Raw genomic sequence first — 23754 nt, 5'->3', positions numbered from 1 at the left:
GACTGATTTCTCACATACAACAATACATTATTCCAAAAGTACATCATTTCAATAGGTTTTAATTAAATTTCTATGACCATTCTTAGCCACTTTCACCAAAGTATTCCATCCCCTTTTGATAAGACAGGGCACTCTGCCTCAGAACAGTTCAGGACAGTAACTGACAGCTCTCTCTAGATGAGGGTCCAGGCCTCCATGAGGAAAGAGCCTGGTCTCCAGAAGTCAGTAGCTTTCTCTGTCTATTCCCTAAGGGGAAAGGTGAGAAATCACAATGCCACGGAGTTCAAAATGTCAGTCTGAGCAGAGAGGTGATGGACCCTGCTGGTGCTCTGGGGAAGATCCATTTAACCCCGCCATGCAGCGGCAAATGTGCCCACTCTGTGTAGACAACATACCGCGTGGGGAACTTCTGACCTTGAGAAGCAAAACCACTTTCTCTGTTCATGGGCTGGATTCAGAACCATGGCAAATAAACAACAGCTGAGAGACAAGCTGGCGAACGAGGCTTTAAACCATGTGATTTTAAGAGCAGTTCACAAAGAAGGGAAAGGAAATCCTGAGAATAACTTGAAATGGCTACTCCATGCTTCAGTATTAGCAGAAATACACCAAAAGCACAATGATTTTTAATTAAGATGTGCCTAAACTGCATTATATAGTTTTTCTCTCCCCAAACTTTGATCATAGTTATCTTCACACAAGCCTTTTCTTTTCGCTGACTTGAAAACTGAAAGAGTTGTACATAATAAAATGAGGCAGAGGATTCACTCAAAAATTACCACGTACCTCAGTGTACTAAATATGGCATTTACTTCTCTGGGCAAGTATTAAAAAACGTGTGGAAAATGTTTTCAATGCATTTCAATAACCTCCTCGCATCATTAAATTTTTTATCACTTATAAATATGCAATCCAAAGAAAATTATTTGTTTCCTGTTGCTAAGAAACACCAAAGGAAACTTTAAAACCTTTGTTTTTGCTTTTAAAATTTCATATATTCCATGGGATGAGGAGATATCTCAGTCAGTCAAGTGCTTGCCTTACAAGCACAGGATCTGAGTTTGAGGCCCAGGACATACACCAAAAAAAAAAAAAAGCCAGGCACAGCAGAATGAACTTGTAACTCCATCTCTGGAGAGATGGAGATAGACAGATCCTGGGGACTCATTGGCCAGCCTAGGCCAGTGAGACACTCTATCTCAAAAAAAGAATAGATATGCCTGAAGAATCATACCTAAGGTTGTCCTCTGGCACACACACACACACACACACACACACACACACACACACACAATCACAACAGACACATTTCAATATTTAATTTTAAACATGCACATAAACACAGTAAGTATATCATTGTTTTTCAGTTTGGTAAGTGTTGCAGTCAGGTTCATATTGCTGGCAAAAATCACCTGACCAAGAGTATCTTATGGGAAAAAGTTTTATATTGGTTTACAGACTCCAGGGAAAGCTCCATGATGGCAGGGGAAAATGATGACATGAAAAGAGGGTGGATGTCACCCCCTTGCCAACATCAGGTGGACAATAGCAATAGGAGAGTGTGCCAAACACTGGCATGGGAAAACTTGCTATAATAGCCATAAGCCTGCCCCCAACAATAAACTCCCTCCAGGAAGCGTTAATTACCAAATCTCCATCAGCTGGAAACCTGGCATTCAGAACACCTAAGTTTATGGGGGACACCTGAATCAAATCAATCTTACCACAGCAAGTCACTTACAACTCAAGGTGTGATATACTTCAGCATGATGAAAGCCTGTATTGCATAGGCCTTCTGATAAGTTATAAGTCGGCTGAGTGTATATGAATGTACTGTTTTCCAGGTATCAAGCAGAAAAGTAAAAATTTGGGTGTGTTTTATTAACAAGGCACATCATAAACAAATGACAAATAGGTAGTCTTAAACGCTTTGATTTGAATGACTTTTTTGTTTTTGTTTTTGTTCTTTTCAATAGTGGGGCTCAAACCCAAGGCTTTGTGCATAAAAGGAAGTAATTTTAACTCCCCGGCCATTAACATTTACATCATCCCAAAGTTCATTTGCAAAAACCTAACCCCCAAGGTGATGATATCAGGAGACAGTCTTTGGAAGAGTATTACATCATGATGAAAGAGCACTTGTGAGTGGAGTTTGTCTCTCATAAAAAGAGGAACAAGAGTTATCTTGCCCAATCTATCATGTGGTTACAGAAAGAGGATGCCCCCTTGAGGAATAAACTCTTTACCTAATATGTTCTCTGCAAAACCATGACCTTGGACTTTCAGCCTCCAAGAATGTAGGAACTGGATATCTGCTGTTTATATACTAGCAAGCCTATGGGAGTACTGTTATATCTCTCAAATGGACTCAGCCTCAAAATGCTTCTTGGAAAGGATGAAGATCTTCTGGGAATCAGGCATCCTCTCATGGCTGACATGGAGAAACAGACCAGATTTAGCCTCAACACTGTAACATCCGAGGGACAGAAAAAATATCTTAAACAAAGACTGTACAAATCAAGCAAAAGAGAGCTATTACTGAGAGGCAAGAAACAACCAGGTAACCACACAAGTGAACCATCTTATGGACCTGGGAGCCAGGTAGACCTGGGCATCTCTCTGGGTTGACAAGATGGCGATGGGAGCCCAAAGGGACCCACAGGCCTGGCATGTGCAGGGCAGAATCCCAGAGAAGTGCCCAGCTCTGCCTCATTCTCCAACTGAGTCCTTGTGAATCCTCACTTGTGAGGAGACTGCCCAGGAATCATGTTAGATCACTGGAGGACAAATGCTCCAGAGCTCATACAAGGAGGGACTCAATCCTACTGTTATTATTGGTCAAAAAACCTCACTACTATTACCAGGATAGCAGGTGGAGTACTGGGAAGGATTCTGTATTAGTAGGAGGAAAACATGGCCCAGAACTGAACCTACTCTGGAAAGAAAGCTGAAAAGTAAGACATGAAAGACTCAAGTGACTTCAGTTCATCCCTCAATAAAGCTCAGAAATGCAAATATATCCAGGACCCTACAAAGTAAAAGTAATAATATTAGTCTCAAACACATTCCTTGTCATGTAAAACACAGGAAAATACATGCCAGGAGCAGAAGTCAATTTACTCAAACCAACCCAAAATGTCCACACAACAGAGTCAGCTGATGATAACATAAAAGCTGATCACTGTGTTCAAAATGCTAGAGCAAAAGTTAAAATTCTTAAGGTATTTGAAAGATCCAAACTGAAATTTCAAACATGGAAGATGTATTGGACTAGACTTGTACATTTGAGTTTGCAAGAAAAAAAATTAATGGATTTAAAGTCATAGCCATAGAAACTAAAATTAAATAGTGATTTTTTTAATACTTAAAAAATGAGTTAAACTAGTAGTGACCAGTAAAATAAGTTCAGACAGCCAGTGTACACATCACTGGAGTTCCCAAAGGATAGGGAACAGAAAAGGTATTTGAAGAAATGATGGTTAAAATTGTTCCAAACCTAATGAAAATTATAAACCCATAAATCCTCATTCAGAGAACTTAAAGCATACACAACATGAATAAGACAACACAGACATCAAATGGCTTAATACAACATTAAAGATGGAAATCTTTAAAACAACTAGAGGGAAAAAATACATTTTTTATAAAGCAAAAGCAATTAAGACAACAATGACAGCCAATTTCTCACTGGGAACAATACAAGCCAGAAGATGATGGAACGTCTCTCAAGTAATGAAAGGAAAAAGAAAATGGTCAAACTAGGGTGACCTGCCAATGAAAACATTTAGAATGAAGGTGTGCGCTCTACACTCGTGCTTATGCCCATGGATTAGTGCTGTGCTCACCTTTGGTCAGACAAGCTTCTCTTATCTCATGCTGGTGACTCCACTGGAGAGACTCAAACCCATCAAAGGGCTGAGAAGAAGTGGCAGTTGAGTGCTCAGTACTGAGACATCTGTAATACTAGAAGCCTAGTATTACAGTTCAAAGGCCCATGTGTTGACTGCGTAGTGTGAAGAGGTGGCACTATTTCGAGAGGTTCTGGAAACATTAGGAGATGGGAGCTAGCGGGAGGGAGTAGGTGACTGGAGGCATACCTCTGAAGTGTTAGGTGTAGTGCCCTGGGTCTTCCTCATTCTGTCCAACCCGCCCAGCAAAAGGCAGACAGCCTCTTCTTCCACATGCTCGCTCGTGGTGCCATGGCTTTCTACCTCACTGAGGTCATCATAGGTCCAGAATCAGGGAGCCAAGGACCAGGGACTGAAATTTCTCAAACTGTCAACCAAAATAAGTCTGTCATCCTTTAAGCTACTCTCCAGGAAGAGCAAAGGAAGCACCCTAGTATGCCTCAGAAGAAAAAATAAATGACCCTTTGCCTATTCCTCTGTGGTTGGTGCATACCTTTTGTAATTTAGGAATCCTTTCTTCTTCTTAATCTCCAAGCGCACTGCTTTATTTTGCAGTGAATAATATTTATGTAATATTTAATGTGGTTTAAAAATTCACAAGCAGGGCTGGAGAAATGGCTTAGTGGTTAAGCGCTTGCCTGTGAAGCCTAAGGACCCCAGTTCGAGGCTCGATTCCCCAGGACCCACGTTAGCCAGATGCACAAGGGGGCGCACACATCTGGAGTTCATTTGCAGTGGCTGGAGGCCCTGGCGTGCCCATTCTCTCTCTGTCACTCTCAAATAAATAAAAAATAAATTTTAAAAAAGTTTTTTAAAAAATTCACACGCCATCAGGAAGTGACTGATGAAAGCCCCAGTGTTCCTGCCTGCCTATATTAAGTGATATGTCAGTCAGATTTTCTTTGATGTTAAAGGGGAAATTATCATTTAAAAGGGCTAAAATCATGCCATCCCTTTATCAATATTTTGTAAGTAACATTTCTTGATCAAAGTCTCCGCCTTCATCCCTTAGCCACTGTGTGTGTGCATGCGTGTCTACTACTTCATGACATAACCAAATTGGCCTATTATATTTATTCTAGAATTAGTAATGCAATTTCAGAATTTCTGGAAAGCTAATTCCAGCCAGGAAAATTTATCACCTTCCACCTGCATGTACACCCCCATGCCAATCCAAATCAAGCATAGTAAAGTTCCCGCTCAGCAGCAGGGTCTAGAAGAATTCGGACCACCACCTGGGAGGTAAACATCCACCATCCTCTCAAGTTAATGATCTGTCACAATATCAGCTATTGCCCAACTCATCTGACCAAGCTCCACAGTCTTACAAGTAGGATTTCTCATCTTAGAATTTTCAAATTACCTAACTAAGCAAACAACTGGAAAACATTCTTTAGACATACAATGGAGTACTCTTTCTCCAACCTCTCAGGGAGGGATGATCTGGCCATGTTGAAGGGGTACCTCACAGCCCATTCCCTCGGTAATGGCGCAGGTGGTGAAATATTTCACTTGGTTTGCTGAAGGCTTTGAAGCCACTCTGTTTGTTCAGCAGCTTTATTCGTTTTCCACTTAATGATTAAAACCCGTTTCGCCACCGTCTGAGTTCCAGAGATGCCAGGCCAACATTCAGTTTCACATGAGAGACCTCGGTGACCCATATTTTCACTCACTGAAACTCCCTCCCGGAAGGGTGCAAATCACCGTGTTGAGAAGTTTGATCCGTTCGCTGAAAATGAAGTGGCTTCCCACGCAGATGACCTCATGTCCTCAGATTCAAGTTTTCGGATCTTGGACATCAGCAGGAAGCGCTACCTGTCCACACCAACACTCTGCAACTCCCCTTCGTATTAGCGACCACTCTATTTTTTTAACCAACTGTGTGTGGTAATGGCCTCCCTGACACTACATCAAGGTAATGCTATGAAGGAGTAATGATTAACTCAAGAGACAGGTTAAAATCTCTGCGACTACAGGTTGTAACTTTTAGTATGCCACCTGAGTCCTAGGATCCAGTCACCTGGAAACAAGTCCAGCAGCTTCCACTCAGCGGCTGCTGAACAGACATCTGACCTCCATGAGGGTGTCACAGAGCAGCAGTACAGAGCATGGCACACCCACAAGGGTGCCAGGAAACAGGGACAGAGTGTAGCTGTGGGGCTGGAATCAGATGCCCCCACATAAACTCGTGTGCTTCAAATGCTTGCTCCTCAAGCTGATGACACTTGGGAGGTGTAGCCGTACTGGATGGAGGAGGTGTGTCACTGGGGTTGGAACTTGGGGTTGATTAGCCCCTACTTTTCCAGTGTTGACTTGGCTCTCTCTTGCTGTTTTCCACCTGCCATGGCAGAGGTGATGTCCAGCCTCTGTGCGTGCCATGCTTTCCCTTCATCATGAAGCTTCCCCTTGAGACTGTAAGCCAAAGAAAAAATTTTCCTCCCATCAGCCACTTTTGATTGGGTATTTTTGCCCCTGCAACAGAAGGTAACTTAAGTACTCACCCAATTCAACTGAAAGTTTATACCAATACAAACACCTGCCTTAGAATGCTTATAAAAGTTTTACTCATACTGGCCAAAATCTGGATGCCATCTCAGCAGGACACCAAATACACACACTGGGTCATCTGTGAAGACAAAGAACTATATAAACATGCAAAAAAATAAATAAATAGGGCTGGAGAGATGGCTTAGCAGTTAAGGCGCTTGCCAGCAAAGTCAAAGGACCCAGGTTCAGTTCCCCAGTACCCACATAAAGACAGATGCATCTGGAGATCATTTACAGTAGCTAGAGGCCCTGGCATGCCTATTCTCTCTCTCTATCTATCTATCTATCTATCTATCTATCTATCTATCTACCTATCTATCTTCCTTTCCTCTATCCCTCCCTTTCTCCCTCTCTGTCAAATAATAAAACACTTAAAAATAAATAAATATGTAAACAAATTAAAACCCACACAAGAATCAGTTGATTATTTAATACGTATAGCTAAAAAACAAAAAACACCAAAAAGTCAATGTGAAAGGCTACATAATACATTATTAGTATATTTATGTGACATGAAAAATGTCAAATTAGGGCTGGGGAGACTGCTCAGCAGCTACAGTGTTTGCTCCCCAGTACCCATGTGTAGCTAGAACATATGCACAAAGTGGCACATGCATCTGGAGTTTATTTGCAGTGGAAGGAGGCCCTGGTGTGCCCTTTCTTTCTTTCTTTCTTTCTTTCTTTCTTTCTTTCTTTCTTTCTTTCCCTCTCTCTCTCTCTCTCCTTGAAAATAAATTTAAAAAATATTTTTCAAGGCCAAGTTATAAAAACAGTAAGCATCTTTTTTTGAACTCATTGGTAAAAGCTGAAGAGATAAGACCCATGAGAATTTTGGGTTAGCAAACTATCCTATATAATGCTAAGGTGGACAATACACAACACTGTCTACATGTACAAACCCATAAACCACAAGGAAAACTTGAATATGTACAAATTATAAAACATCATCTGTAGGGTTGGGGTGATGACTTAGTGGTCAAGGCACTTGCCTGTGAACCTAAGCACCCAGGTGTGATTCCCTAGTACCCATGTAAACCAGATGCCCAAGGTGATACATGTGTCTGGATTTCGTTTGCAGTGGATGGAGACCCTGACATGCCCATCCCCCCTCTCTCTCTCAAATAAATAAATATTAAAAATAAAATCATCTAGGAGTTTGTTGAATCCTAAAAGGGAAGCAAACTACAATAAAAGAAACTAACAAATGCATGAAGCAAGCTGAATGAACGGACAAATAATGACCTAAGTTTCCTGAGAAATATAACATATGTAAGAATAAAAGCAAAAGGAACCATACATTAACCTCTGGAGTTAAAGAGTTAAGAAAGTGGGTGCATCAAAGGAGCCACTCTTGGAAACAAAGGATGAAATGGCCATGAACTAAACAATAAGAGAGTTGAAGACAGCAGTGGACACTCGTGTTTAGTTTATTTTAGACACAGATTCATGCAGTAACCCAGCATTATAAATATGATTGTCTACATGCACTATTATACACAAAGTATGCCCTCACTCTGTCAGATGGAAGGACTCAAAGCAACCTATTCCTGTAACAATGAACACACCTGATCTCGGCTTTCAATACCATTTGCCAAAGACACTAGCATTGTTGAAGAAATGTCTATTTCCACGGCTGGAGCAGAAATGCACAGAATGAGCCTGGAATACTGTATATTGTCAACAAGTAAGACAATGATCAAACTTGAGCAACAACAAAGAACCACCATGATGTGGATCATCAAAGAGACACAGAAGCCAACTGAAAAATCTCTAATGGTCAAAACTGGAACAACCAGCAAATAAAGGAAGTGTTGCATGATAACCCAAAGTACTGCCCACAGACACGGTGCGTGACAGAAAGGAATGACCGAATAAGCCCATGAGAAGGGAGACTCTCTCAGTGTTGTGCTGCCATTTCCTCCTCGGAATTGAAGCATCCCCTCCTAGAGAAGGAGAGAGGTTCAAAGGACTTGGAAAGGTCACATAATTTTTCTGGCCCAGGAGCTCCTGAAGGTTACCAGAGTCACAAGGGCCTCTCCTGAGCATGACAAAAGCAGTGAGTGATGGCTGGCTAGAAGAGAATCCCCATCTAACAGAGCTGCCTGCAGGCTGTGCTCCGAGCTCCAGGGATGCACGTGCGTGGGGAGGGCTCTGTGGGCATGTAGCTGCCTGTGAGTCACCCATGCTCCTGTAAAGTAAGGCCAGTGAGCTCATCACTTCCCTGAGCTACAACTGAGTGGAGTCATTTCAGTCTGTATTCGGTTGAGGAGACTAGCTGACAGATCCCTGGAAAACGTCTCACAACATCCATGCAGAAGACTTCTAAATGATGATGCGGATGGTCTCCTCTCAGAGCTGGACCACAGATCCCCACTGAAGTGTGGGCTTCACAAGGTGATTCCATGGCAACAGAATGGAGAAATGTAATAAACATGGTCCTTGGCACCCATGAATCACAACACTAGTGACATCACATCCACACAACGGTGTTCGCCCTTGGTGTGATGAGAATTCTACTTTACCCACATGTCACCCCAGGGACAGAGGAGGAAAGCTTCCCACAGGTTGCAACCACGGTTCCTTTACAGAGCACCCGTGTACTGCTCTCCAACTGGAAAGACATGAAAAATGATGTAATGTGGTATCCTGGATAGAATTCCTGGGGGAAGAAGAAAGAAGGACAAAGGGAAGGGAGGAAGAAGAGTGGGGAATAAAGAGAGTGTGATGATTTGAATCAGATGCCCCATAAACTCATTTGCCCTGAATCTTACTCCCCAGCTGATGGCAATTTGGAAGGTGGAGTCTTACTGGAGGAGGTACGTTGCTAGGGATAGACTTAAGGTTTGTCAGCCCCTAGCTTGCCAGTGTTAGTCAGCTCACACTCCTGCTGCTGTTTTCCACATGTTGTGGCAGAGGTGATGTCCAGCCTCTGCTATGCCGTGCTTTCCCCTGCCATCAGCTGCTTTTGGTCAAGTACTTTGTCCCAGCAACTAAAATGTAAGTGCAACAAGGAGGAGGAGATGGAGGAAGAGGAAGGGAGGAAGGGAGGGAGGGAGGGAGGGAGGGAGGAAGGGAAAAAAGGAAGGGAGGGAAGAAGGAAGGGAGGGAGGGAGGAGAATAGGAGAATACGGAGGAGGGAAGAAGGAAAAAGAGGAGGTGGGGAAAGAGGAGTATAATGGAAAGAAGGAAAAGAAAGAGGACATTAGTAACAATTATGGAAATCAGAATACAGTATGGGATTTAGGGCACAACATCTCATTATGGCCCATTATCCAGTGTAAGATGTTAATAATAAAGGGAGCTGGACGTGGGATACCTGGAAACTCCAGCATATTCACAACTCTTCTGTTCATGTGAAATACTCTAAAATAAAGTTTATTTTTTTTAATTCTATTGCAATGCATTCCAAATTCCTACCAATGAAGAAAGTAAGAAACCTCCACCAAGTGTCAAAGTGCCAATTGAACTAAGCACATATGAAAGCCACATACACTCTTTAAATATTAAAAATAAAAGCTGCTACATTTACAAGGCAGGAGGCAAACATGCCATCATTTTAAGTCTATCACAAAAAAAAGTACACACATTCTCTGGATTGCAAAACTGATACTTGAATATTGATTTTCTTAAGGCATATGAAACTACTGATAACAAGGTGACTAAATAAACTGCAATAGAAAGAGAAACCCACTTAACCAGGCAAAACTGTGACCAATTGTGGGTGCTACTGGGGCATGAGAGTCCCCTACAATGACAGGAGCCTGCCAATTCTGAGGGCCCCATGGTGACAAGGACGGGCATGGCAGCACACAGCTGCAGTCTAGAGGAACAACATGCTGGCTCTTGCACCACCAGAACACACGTGGTATTTTATTTAGTCCGTAAATATTTCCATATTCTGAACCTGTTACCAATAATGAAAGTTGGGAGGGTGTATATGAAAATTCAAAATCCCACCTCTCGGTTTGAATGGCAGGAAGATCTGTCCACATCAGTTAGCAGGATAGCAGCTGGGTAAGCAGGAGGCCTCGTTACTGATTCAGTCCCCTTCGGGCCGCACATGACTACCAGCCCTCACAACACCCCATCCTGTGATTCTGGTGGTTGGAAAATAATTAGCCCAGACACACTGTATCCGTAAGCTAAAATAAATACTAGCATTTTTGTTTCCTAACCCAGAAGTATTATAGACTTTATAGGTAATAATAAGCAAGCCTATTAAAAATGCCAAGGCAGGGGGCTGGAGAGATGGCTTAGCGGTTAAGCGCTTGCCTGTGAAGCCTAAGGACCCTGGCTCGAGGCTTGATTCCCCAGGACCCACGTTAGCCAGATGCACAAGGGGGCACATGCATCTGGAGTTCGTTTGCAGTGGCTGGAAGCCCTGGCACGCCCATTCTCTCTCTCTCTGCCCCTCTCTCTCCCTCTCCCTCTCCCTCTCCCTCTCTCTCTCTCTCTGTCACTCTCAAATAAATAAATAAAAATCTACAAAACATATTTTTTAAAAAATGCCAAGGCAGGGCTGGGGAGATGGCTCAGCAGTGAAAGGCACTTGCTTACAAAGCCTAATGGCCCAGGATTGATTCCCTAGGTGTCACATAAAACCAGATACACAAAGTCATGTGTGCATTTGGAGTATGTTTGCAGTGGCAGGAGTCCTGGTATGCCTATTCTCATTCTCTTTCCCTGTGTCTCTCTCTCCTCTCTCTTTCTCTCTCTCTTCCTCCCTCCTTCCCTCTCCCCTTCTTCTCTCTCTCTCAAATAAAGAAATAAAATAATTTAAAATGCTAATGCACCATTAATTATTTGATTCTGGCTCAGAACAGAAGTCATGGATCATGATGGCTCTGTAAATGAAACAACTAAATAAAATTTACACTCAGTACTAACTCCCACCACAGACCTTCAGGAATCTAAAACAAATGTGGGAAGACTTCTGATGAGAGACAAAGGAACAGGGCTACAATGCTGACTTAGAGCTGGAGGGCAGTGGGAGCTATCGGGATTCTACACCTTCAGAGGCTCCAAGGCATCTCTACAGTGCCAACATATCACTTCAACTGCAGCAGAGCAAAGAGAACAGTGCTGGCCAGCCCAGACAGGATACAGGCATTTCTAGGAGGATAAACCAGGAAGCAAAGGAAACAGTGTAGGGTCTTCCAGGGAGGGGAGGACTAACTGGGGAGAGTGTATTTTGCCAGGGGAAGGATTAAAGTTGGGCAGCTGCAGAATTTCTGTCTATAAGAAAATGGAGGGCCGGAGAGATGGCTTAGCGGTTAAGCGCTTGCCTGTGAAGCCTAAGGACCCCGGTTCGAGGCTCGGTTCCCCAGGTCCCACGTTAGCCAGATGCACAAGGGGGCGCACGCATCTGGAGTTCATCTGCAGAGGCTGGAAGCCCTGGCGTGCCCATTCTCTCTCTCTCCCTCTATCTGTCTTTCTCTCTGTGTCTGTCGCTCTCAAATAAATTAAAAAAAAAAAAGATTTAAAAAAAAAAGAAAATGGAGGTCGGGGGAGGACCTGGGGAGATGGCTTAGCAGTTAAGATGCTTGCCTGTGAGACCTAAGGACCCAGGTTCAATTACCCAGTATCCACATAAACCAGATGCACAAGGTGGCACATGTGTCTAAAGGTTGTTTGCAATGGTTAGTGGCCCTGGTGTGCCCATTATGTTTCTCTCTCTTTCTCTCTCTCTCTGTCCCTAGCTAGCTAGCTAGCTAGCTAGGTAGCTAGCTCTATCTTCCTCTTTTATTGCCCTCTCATTCTCTCAAATAAATAAATGCTTTTTAAAAAGAAAACAGGCTGAAGCTGCCAGCAGAGAGCTGACACTACCATGCTGCCCTGTGCAATGCTGCCCAACCTCCTGAAGGTAGCACTCGCCTATCTGTCCATTGCTACATCTCTAAACACTTCAAGTCAAGTTCCTTCAAGCTATTCATGTCCACTTCAACCCAAGGACAATATCATAAGCAAATTCAGAGTAAAAAAGGACTAAATCAAATTAGTATCCTATCTTATGCATTTGATCTAATTCATAACATATCCAAACAACTAATGCCCATGGTAGTATTTTAAGGATGAATCAAAGCTTAAAATCTGTTTTAAACTAGAATAATGGATATTGTTTTCAAATATATTTATATTTAAACTTTTATAACAATCTGCCAGAGTAGTTCATAAAAGTACATTTAATTCAAAATCAATGCTACAATCGCCTATGTGCACACATCCTAAACTGCTAAAGAGTGACTAAAATAACATAAAAACAAGGCTGAAATCAATGATAATATACCCACATGACATGTTCCCAGTAAGACAAGTGTCATTCACAAGCAGCTACAGGAGACAAGAATACTTTGTATAATTGTTAGATACCATAGCAAATTGTTTTTAGGCTTTTAATTTGGTATGGAATCTGTAGACCAACTAGTCTATTTCTCCAATGACATTTTCATTTGCTTTGTCTTTTTTAAATATTTGTTTGTTTGTTTGCAAGCAGAGAGAGATAGTAGACAGAAAAAATGGGTGCACCAGGGTCTACAGCCACCACAAACAAGCTCCAGGTGCATGTGCCACCCTGTGCATCTGACTTTACATGGGTACTGGAGAATCAAACCTGGGTGTTAGGAAAAGTGCCTTTAACTGATGAGCCTTAGCTCCAGGCCCCATTTTCTTAGTCTTTATAACACTGCTCCTAAAGAAATATTGAGATCAGTATTATTAATACTGTACATTTCATACTATTTTAATTATAGACGTTCCATTTTCATGAACACACATATACAATAGCTGCCATATAACTTATAATATAAAATAAAAGGGTCTTTTTGCAAGTATATACCAAGAGTCAAGGATTTATTTTATTAGGTCGTGAAGGTTCCTTCACTGAAAAGTGCCTCATGCCACATTAAAACAGTGGGTCCCACTGGAGGGGGGGTCAAATACATATATAACTCTACATGTAAAAGACAAGACCTGAGTTTCCATTCAAAAAGTAGGCTTCACTGTGAGAAGGCAATTCTCTATAGGGTTTCAATAGTTAACGATACATTTAAATTGTGTGTTCATGGGCACTTTTATAGGACATGAGTTAATAAAAGTCATTTTAGTGTCCTGTGTTATTTTAAATTTATATCTATTCCTGATTTAAGTAAAACATACACAGCATACAATGTACCTTTTTAACCACACTAAAGAAAAGTTCAATATCATGTCATTATCAAAATGTTCTCATTTCAATCCAAATGTTCCCATTGGACAATAATTCATTTCTCCCTCCCCTAAACATGCCCATGCCCTTGAAACTGCTGTTTTTTCTTTCCAGTGTGTACATGTGTGAGAGCATGTGGTGGACACATGTGCATATACATGTGTATGTGGGTGCTCCCCATGTGGAGGCTAGAGGACAATGGTGTCTTTCTCACTCGTCAGCCTCCTCGCTTGAAAGAGGGTCTCTCACTGGGCCTGCTAAGATGGCCAGTGAGCCCCCAGTCAGATCCTCCTGTCTCTGCCCACCTCAGCAATGGGGCACAGGCATGGACCCACACACCCAGCTTTTTCTGTTGCTGCGGTTTGCAGCCAGGTTCTTGCTTGTGAAGTCATCTCCCCAGCTCCACACCCATCACTCTTTGTGTCTTTATGCCCCTTACTCTCTGGGTACCCTATATGAGAACAGACATTTGTTCTTCAGCGATCGTCTTATTTCACTCAGCAGGACATCCCTAAGGTTCATCCATGTGGCAGCTTGAGTCATACTACCAAGACCCAGAAAGGTCACCTGTGACAAGGCCTGCCAGTGTCACTCTTGAGGTGGGGAGATCAAGTCCCAGCACTGTCCACTCTACCATCTTCCTTCTCAGTTCCCGTGCAGCGCACTGGGATACATTCTGAACACAGGCAACTGTCTGTCTAAATCAGCACATGAATTATACCAAATTGGATTAAAGGTAGGTATTTTGGTATTTAAGATCATGAAAGAAGGTGCCTTTTCCTTGTTGCCATAATTACATATCTAGACCATTTAAGTTCAGTTCATAATTATCCACTAGTCTACTAAAGTTCAACTCTTTAAAGTGGTCATCGTAGTTTTCTTTCTAACACATCAAGAAATAGTATTGCAAAATGAATACCAAATATATAAGTACAACTCATTTTATAAGAAATTCCTTGAAAGCCAAAGGATAATTTGTAACAAAACCACAAATAAGGTCCTAAATAAATTCCCATAAAACTCATTTTCTCTAAAAGTTAATATGCAGTGACATGTTTTCCTTTAAATATTAAAATGAAGACTAGGAACATGGGAATCACTTTATTTTTTAAAAACTGAGAAATTCCACTTTAAATAACAGCAAAACAAATAATACAGACCTTCCCATTGTGGTTAAGTAGAAAATCCTGGCATCGTGTTAATATATATACAGATACATGCGTGCTCAGAAGCATTAGAAAATTAACAACAGTGAAGTGTTGCTGAAGCAGCATCCAGTGGGGATGGGGATTAGAGGGCTAGGAAGATAGCTCAGTGGTTAAAGTGCTTGCTTCCAAGCCTGCTGACCCAAGTTTGGTTCTGTTTGCCCCAGCCAGGGGGGTTGGTGGCCCAGCGTTTGGCTGGGGCTGGAGGTGTGACCTGTGGGCACTCTGGTGCATAGCCGGTAAGGCAGAAGGGAGGCACTGGGGAAGACAGAGCGCCCGCCCTCCCCCACAGAACTTGAGTGTCTTCCCACAGACAGCAGAATGAGCACCAGCCAATGGTACTTACACCCCGGGCCATGGAAAAACCGGTCATCTGAAGACATCTGTTTCAAATCTCCAGAAAATTTAATTCCAACATGTGGACTTTTGAGAATAGGGTTTTTTTTTGTTTTTTGTTTTTTTTTAATATTGGTGCTGGATGTGGGTAGGTTAGTTGTTTCTGATTTTGCTTTTCCAATCTATCTGTGAATTCTGGTGCTGTCACAAACATGCAAACTCTCAAATTAGAAAGTCTGAAATTTGTTATGCAAAAGTAGGGTCAGAGTGGACTGAGTCCATTTTCTGAGGCAAACTGCTGCACTGTTCTGGGCAATTTTAATTTCTGTCTTTGCAGAATTGTTAAGAGTGTTCAGGATATTCTGGAAAAATACTAATTTTGATTACTGTGAGCAAAACAGATACCACAAATAATTTGATTAAGAAGATAACAAAAGAGATTTTGGTAGTAAATTAACATATCAGTTATGTTAGAAGGAGGGCATGAATTGTCTTTAAAATATTAAAATGCAGAGCTGGGTAGAGGACTCAGTAGTTAAAGCCACTTGCTTCCAAAGCCTGCTGGCCAGGGTTTAATTCCCCAATACCCATGTAAAAGCCAGATATACAAGGGGGCACATATGTCTGGAGTTTGCAGTGGCTGGAGGCCCTGGCACATTCAATTCTTTCTCTTCTCCCCTTCCCTCTCTTTCTCTCTCTCTCAAATAATAAAAATACTTTAACAATTTAAATGTTTAAGCACTAATCACATGTTATTGTTGAACACATATATCCTGCTTCACAAGTGCTACAGTCCACAAACAACAAGACGGAAACAATTCTGGAAGCTAACCAAGGCATCAACAGGCTGTTTCCTTATAAGGGCTGTGAGAGAAAATCAGTTCCACACAGATGGCTGTCTTCTCTGTCTGTCTTCTCCTTGTGACTCTCCCTGCCACCTTCTCCCTCCAGACACATCTCTATAACCAAAGTTCCCATGTTTTACAGGTCCCACCCAAACCAACTCATTTTAACTTGATTGCCTCTGTAAAGACTCCCCCTCCAAATGAGGTCACATTCTGACACACAGGAAGTGAGAACTGAATAGGAGAGATACAATCCAATCTAAAGCATTCAGACATGTATACATATATACAGTTATGTATGTAATATATGCATATATGTACAGATAGAACTAGAACCATCCTTATCACTCATCAAGAGTATGTAGCCCCACAGAAGGCTGTTTTCATATGTGTCTGAAGTATATCATGTCCCTTCTGACATATTTGTCATACTGAAAATGCTTATTTCTACTTCTTTCCTTTGTGGACATATTACACAGATCATACACATGCATCCATGCTTCAAGGCAACAGCGGTTTCAAGCCAAGGAGCCTGAAATGAATGTTGAAATCAGGCACATTTTCCAGTGGAGGTAAAGATTACAGCGTAACCAGAAGGAATGTGCAAGCCAGCAGTATTCTAACTCAGTAGCAGAGCCAAGCCATGATACTCTACTTTAAAAATATGGAAACTTGAGAAAGTGATACTGTTACAATTGTTAGCTCTGGAATGCAAGGACCTCTCCTTTAAAAGTCACACAAATGCATTCTGGGTATTTTAACTTTTTAAAAGAAATGTTGATTCGGCACATTTGGATTTCAGCTCTTGAAAAATAGTGGAATCCTTTTTCCTGTTGTGTGCACGTTAACACCAAATGTAAATGCCATTACCAAGTTCCAGTTACCACAAGCCCCGCCTTTGCAGGCTGACTTTGTGCTGAGTCTCAGAAGGAAATACTCCGGGTTCAGGTTTCGTGGGATGCATGCTTTTGCCCTCATGAAATAGAGATTGTCCTTTTCAACTACTAATGAAAGATAGAGAAAGAGCTATATTCTTCCAGGGCCTCTCATTTTTAAATTTTGTTTTGTTTTTTTTTTGGTTGTGGATTTTCGAGGTAGGGTCTCACTCTGGTCCAGGCTGACCTGGAATTAACTCTGTCATCTCAGGGTGGCCTTGAACTCGTGGCAATCCTCCCACCTCTGCCTCTCGAGTGCTGGGATTAAAGGTGTGTGCCACCACGCCCGGCTATCATTTTTAAATTTTTTAACAGGTTTTAAACACATATTAAAGTATTCCTATGGCAAATATGTTTGTTCTAGTAAAAAAAAAAAAAAAAATCCCATGACATCAGACAAGTATGTTCTATATAACTGTGACTCTATGTAACATGTAACATAAAAGTTACCATCTTAACTTTTAAGTGCACAGGACCCTGGTGCTTACGACACACACCATTGTACAACAGGCTCCTAGAATGTTGGTTTGTTTGTTTTTTTGAGGCAGGGTCTCATTCTAACCCATGCTGACCTGGAACTCATGGTAATTCTCATACCTGTTTCCCCAGTGCTGGGATCATAGGTGTGTATTACCACATCCAGCTCTAGAAGTATGTTTTTTAATCTATCTCCAACATTAAAACTCTACACTCAAAAACCCCAGGCAGGTAACATCAACCACCATTCTGGACCCAAGAATCTGACCTTTGTGGTGTGTGTGTGTGTACGTGCATGCACGCGTGCACACCCCAGTTGCATGTGTGAAGATCACAGGACAACACTGGGTGTTGATCCACACATATCACTTTGAGGTACAGCAGTTGACTGTTCACCAGTGCATATGCCAGGCTAGCTCGTGGGCCCATAAGATCCTGAGATTCCCCTGTCTCGGCCTCCCATCTCACTGTACATGTACTGAGGTTACAGATGTTCATGCCACCAGGTCGTATCATGTGGGTTCTAGGATCTAAACTAACATAGTCATGACTGCGCAGCAAGCATTTAATCCACGCAGCCATCTTCCCTGCTCTATTTTAGATACTTTTCTTGAAGTGGACTCATATGAAAACTGCCTATGACTGGCTTATTTCATTTAGCATAACGTCTTCCAAGTTCTTCCATGATATAACACATGCTAGCATGCCCCTCTTTTGAAAGGTTGAGTGATATGTCAAGGGAAACTATGCAAATAAATGTATGTTGTGTGTGTGTACATATTCCATCTATTTCTTCATCCCTTTCTATACTGGCAACATTTTTGTTCTCTTCATCTCTTGGAAATAGTGGTGTAACAAAAACAGGTGGGCAAATACCTTTTCAAGATTCAGGATTCAGTTCCTTTGAATAGATACTTAGAAAGGGAACTCCTAGGTAATACTGTTTTGGGTTGTTTGTTGTTTGTTTAAGGGTGTTTGGTGTTTTGTTTTGTTTTTTTTTTTTTTTTTTGAGGAACCAACTCACCATGCTGTTTTCTATACCAACTGCGCCAATCAAGAGTGCCCAATTCTCACCAATCCTTGCTATTGTCTAGTGTGTGTGTGTATGTGTGTGTGTGTGTGTGTGTGTGTTTCTGAGATAATGGCTATTCTAGTGAGTATGAGGTGAGATCTCTTCACAATTTTAAAATACATTGCCCTATTGATAAAGTGACCCTCCTGACAGACCCATGTATGTTCTCTGAGAAGTCCTTTCCCATTTTTTTTTTTATTGGATAGATGGCGTTTTTGAATTATAGAAGTTTTTATATATTCCGGATTGTGAAGCCTTTATCGGATGTATGGTTTGACAAATCCTTTTCTCCCACTGTGCACATGCCTCTTCTCCCCACTCACTATTCCCTTCCTCATGGGAGTTCTACGTTTGAGGCACCCTTGTCTATTTTTGCCTCCAGTGTCCTTCCTAACAAGCCACTGTCAAGTCCAGTATCATGGAGCCTCATGATGCCTCCTATTCTTAGATTTGAAGAGTTCCAGTTGCAGACTAAATAGATTACAATCAAGCATTTGATCCATTCTCAGTTAATTTTCACATGTGGTGTCAAGATCTTTCTAGGTTCTTTTCTCAAACAGAAATCCAGTTTTCCAGCACCCTGTGTGGAAAAGACTGGGTAGCCTTTTGCCAAGGATTATTTGACAATGTAAGTGAGGATTGATTTCTCGGCTTTCTACTGTCCCATTAGTCTATCTTTCTGTCTTTATGTATTATCATGCTGAATATTTTTAAATGGGTGGGTGGGGCAAAGAAGGTAGTGGGAGGGGACTGTGGTCAAAATATATCATGTACATGTATGAAACTTTTCAATAAAAAGTGTTTTAACTTATTAGTGTATATTTGTTGCACAAAGTGATGGGTTTCATAGGGACATTTTTAACCTCTTCAACAGATAGTATAAGGACATAATGTCTGGAACAAGAGAAGCAGTAGACATGCTCAGCAGGAAGAAACCAAGTGGGGCATCCCCGTAGCAGCTCTGCCTGTGGAACGCTGTTCGCTGCCTCAGTTCATGCCCTGGAACTGTGAGTGCAGGAGGGTGACCAGAAGCTAAGGTTCCCATTAAGTCAACAGGGCCTTACTCTGGGACCTCCCATGGTGTGCACCAAGAAGCACAGCTGGGCATCCTGTCTTACACTTTCTTGTGTCCTCATAAACATGAAGGGCTCATTCATGGCTGGTATCCCATAATACACACTCAGGATTATTTTTCCAGCACATGCAACCACTTCCCATTGCTGGCAGCCTCATAACTCCCAAGTAATTCATAGAGACAATTTTCACAAGCTTGAAAACTAGTTGTTTATGCATAACTGCCTTTAAATTAAAATCCATCTCTACAACATCCCATTGCTAAATCCTAGTTGTTGTTTGCTTTTTTCTTTTAATGGATCAAATACATTGTCTATTCACTGATAGTAAATATATCATTAAAGCAATCTTTCTGTCAGGTAACAACATGAGTACTAGCAATATTTTACTAAGTTAGAGGTTCTTGGGAAAATAAACAAAACACTACAGATCTGTGATAACGCTGGGTCCTGTGGTGGTTTGAAAGTAAAATAAGCTCATGTGTTTAAACATTTGATGCCCAGCAGATGGCGCTGTTTGGGAAGGTTGTGGAGCCTGTAGGGGTGGAGCCTCACTGGAGGAAGTGTGTCACTGGGGGCAGACCTTGAAGTTACCTAGTCCAACCCCACTAGCCTTTCACCTCTCTGCTTCCCCCAACTCCGCCAGATGGAATTCTGGCTTCCACTCTGGCCGGCCATGTCTACCCCAACAGGAGAGTTGCTTCTGGTCAGATATGTATTTTGTCCCAGCACTGAGAAAGTAACTGGTATAGGATTCATTTTCCCATATAAAAAAGCAAAAACTTGGATTAAAAATAAACATTTCTGAGCTGGAGAGATGCCTTAGAGGTTCAGGTGCTTGCCGGCGAAGGCGAAGAACACTTACTCAAATCTCCAGGTCCCACTTACAGCCAGCTGCACAGTGACACAGCATGCAATATCGCACATGTGCACAAGGGGGCACAAGCATCTACAGTTTGTTCACAGCGGCTGAAAGGCCCTGGGGTGCCCATTCTCTCCCTCTCCCCCCCCCCCTCTCAAAAATAAAATAAGTAAACAATTATTTTTAATGTTTAAAACTTAGTGTGTGTCTACACATGTGTGGGTGCAAGGGTGTGTGCACTAGCCACTGCAAATGCCCTCCAGATGCGTGCAACACTTTGGTCTGGCTTTACATGAGTACTGGGGAACTTACATGATTTCTCCTACAACATTGAAACCAAACAAATTTTCTGACTTTTTAAATCAATACAATCAAACAATTAAAAGGTAGACTCCTGCCAAAAACAGAAATGCAGAATATTATAAATATGGTAAAAGAGCCAACCCAGAACATTCAGAGAATGAGTTGTCATGAATAGTCTCAGTAATTAAATAAACGCTAAAACAAGGACAGACATAAAGCTTTTTATTTTATTTTTTACTAAGTATATAAAGCTTTTATTATGATTTTGTGCTAACAAACATTAATACACCTTCCTGCTATGTAATGCCAGTGTATTATCTACCAGACTTAAATCCTGACACGCGAAACCTGATGACTGCACACACTGGCAGAGGGGAGGGAACGTGTGACAAAGAAACCGGATGGGGAAGCACACCATCTCTGCTGTCCCTGTCAAAGTGTCCACTGTGGTCTACACTATAGTCCCTGCTCAGTCACCACAGAAACCATGAGAAAGCTATCCTCCAGCCTGCACACCTGACTGCCAAGAGGTCAGAAAACAGAGGCTATGGCATGCATTTTAAGTACTGCATCCTCCAATGCCAAGACACTCCAGCTGTCCTCCTGCCTCTCCTGCTTGAATGTCCAGTGAGTGGTGCAGGTCTAGGCAAATGCCTACCCCCACTCTTCATGTGCCTGCAATGACCAGGCTTCCAACCACCAGGTGATCCAAGGACTGCTGGGTCAGTACTGTAAACCATGCCACAGACGTGGAGTACCAGATCTGGAAAGGCTCTTTCTTTTCCTTCCTTCCTTCCTTCCTTCCTTCCTTCCTTCCTTCCTTCCTTCCTTCCTTCCTTCCTTCCTTCCTTCCTGCCCTCCCTCCCTCCCTCCCTCCCTCCCTTCTTCCTTCCCTCCCTCCCTCCCTCCCTTCCTCCCTCCCTTCTTTCTTTCTTTCTTTCTTTCTTTCTAAAGGGATCTCCTATCAAAACCCTGAGAGGTTGTCTGAGGTAACTGTCAATAGCAAGAGTGGGTCATGTACTTAAAGGATGCCAGGGAGGGGAAGTCATTCTCTTCCATGGTGTGGCTACTGGTAAGGGACAAGACAAAGGCCAGTGTGGCAGAGAGATTTACAGGAGCTTTACTGTGGGATACATAGGATCAAAATGGAACATGTGTATGAAGATGCTAAAAAAGAGAGAGATGACTGCTGCAAGATGTCCACTGCTATGCCTGAAATGCACACAGTAGTAAATGTGAACCCTTCGGGGTTTCATTTAGTTTGGTAAGATTGGGCAAGGTAAAAGCTATGCTTCCTAAATGAGTCCTATGAAGGGCCTTTCATGGGGCCTCTGCTGTAGCTCCCACTGGGTACTAGGCGTTTTGCATGTGTTTTCTTGATAAACTATGCATTGAAATTGGCCAAAAAAAAAAGAGTGGGTCATGAACTAAAGTACCGAACTACTAGTCTCAAGTACTGACCACCCACTGTCCTGAGGGAAGTGAGTCATTTTCCTTTAACTCAAAAGACATCTTTCAGAGCAGATTGCCTCATCTGAGATGCTTTGAAACCATACTTAAGCCAGCAAGGGGATGCCCACCTGTAGTCCACACTTAGGCAGCTAAGGCAGGAGGGTCACAAATCCAAAGTCAGTCTAGCCAATTTAGAGAGATCCTGTCTAAAAAGAGAAATAAAATGATACTTGAAACAAGTAGATTGTTTTGTGTTGTTCTAAGTACAAGATAATCCAATGTTGACAACTAAATAAATCAAACAGTTCTATCAAACTAGATAATTTTCAATTTATATCACTAAACTAGATTAAATACAAATTAACCCAGATTAGGTGTACGTGAATTAAGTTTCACAGATCATTATTTAATATGCCAGACATGGCCAGGCATAGTAGTGCACGCCTTTAATCCCAGCACCCCTGGGAGGCAGATGTAGGAGGATTTCCATAAGTTCGAGGCCACCCTGAAACTACATAGTGAATCCCAGGTCAGCCTGGGCTAGAGTGAGATACACTTCAAAAATCCAAACAATAAAAAACCACACTCCCTTCAGTGTCACTCGCGGTACAGCCTTCTCCTAACTCCCTTCAGTGTCACTCGCGGTACAGCCTCCTCCACACTCCTTCAGTGTCACTCGCAGTACAGCCTTCTCCTCACTCCTTCAGTGTCACTCGCAGTACAGCCTCCTCCTCACTCCCTTCAGTGTCACTCGAGGTACAGCCTTCTCCTCACTGCCTTCAGTGTCACTCGTGGTACAGCCTTCTCCTCACTCCCTTCCGTGTCACTCTTGGTACAGCCTTCTCCACACTCCCTTCAGTGTCACTCACGGTACAGCCTTCTCCTCACTCCCTTCAGTGTCACTTGCGGTACAGCCTCCTCCACACTCCTTCAGTGTCACTCGCAGTACAGCCTTCTCCTCACTCCTTCAGTGTCACTCGCAGTACAGACTTCTCCACACACCTTCAGTGTCACTCGCGGTACAGCCTTCTCCTCACTCCTTCAGTGTCACTCGCGGTACAGCCTCCTCCACACTCCTTCAGTGTCACTCGCAGTACAGCCTTCTCCTCACTCCTTCAGTGTCACTCGCAGTACAGACTTCTCCACACTCCTTCAGTGTCACTCGAGGTACAGCCTTCTCCTCACTCCTTCAGTGTCACTCGAGGTACAGCCTCCTCCTCACTCCCTTCAGTGTCACTCATGGTACAGCCTTCTCCTCACTCCCTTCAGTGTCACTCGCGGTACAGCCTCCTCCTCACTCCTTCAGTGTCACTCGCAGTACAGCCTTCTCCACACACCTTCAGTGTCACTCGCAGTACAGCCTTCTCCACACTCCTTCAGTGTCACTCGAGGTACAGCCTTCTCCTCACTCCTTCAGTGTCACTCGCAGTACAGCCTTCTCCACACTCCCTTCAGTGTCACTCACAGTACAGCGTTCTCCACACTCCTTCAGTGTCACTCGCGGTACAGCCTTCTCCACACTCCTTCAGTGTCAC

At 42.6% G+C, this 23754-nt stretch overlaps 1 protein-coding gene across 3 annotated transcripts in view; it reads right to left on the bottom strand.

Moving 5' to 3' along the window:
* The window catches only part of Bicc1 (BicC family RNA binding protein 1), a 279635-nt gene that overhangs the window by 232656 nt on the left and 23225 nt on the right, over nt 1-23754 (bottom strand). The window contains exon 1 of one of the 3 annotated variants that reach the window (XM_045137184.1): nt 10413-10430. The exons of the other annotated variants lie outside the window; for them this stretch is intronic. The gene's annotated coding sequence lies outside the window, so the exon portion shown is untranslated. Of the gene's footprint in view, nt 1-10412; nt 10431-23754 lie in introns of those variants that run through there. 3 annotated transcript variants of the gene reach the window in all.

This window comes from Jaculus jaculus, chromosome 18 (genome assembly GCF_020740685.1).
Source record: "Jaculus jaculus isolate mJacJac1 chromosome 18, mJacJac1.mat.Y.cur, whole genome shotgun sequence".
Classification (NCBI taxonomy): domain Eukaryota; kingdom Metazoa; phylum Chordata; class Mammalia; order Rodentia; family Dipodidae; genus Jaculus; species Jaculus jaculus.
This window is presented reverse-complemented; position numbering and strand designations above follow the sequence as displayed.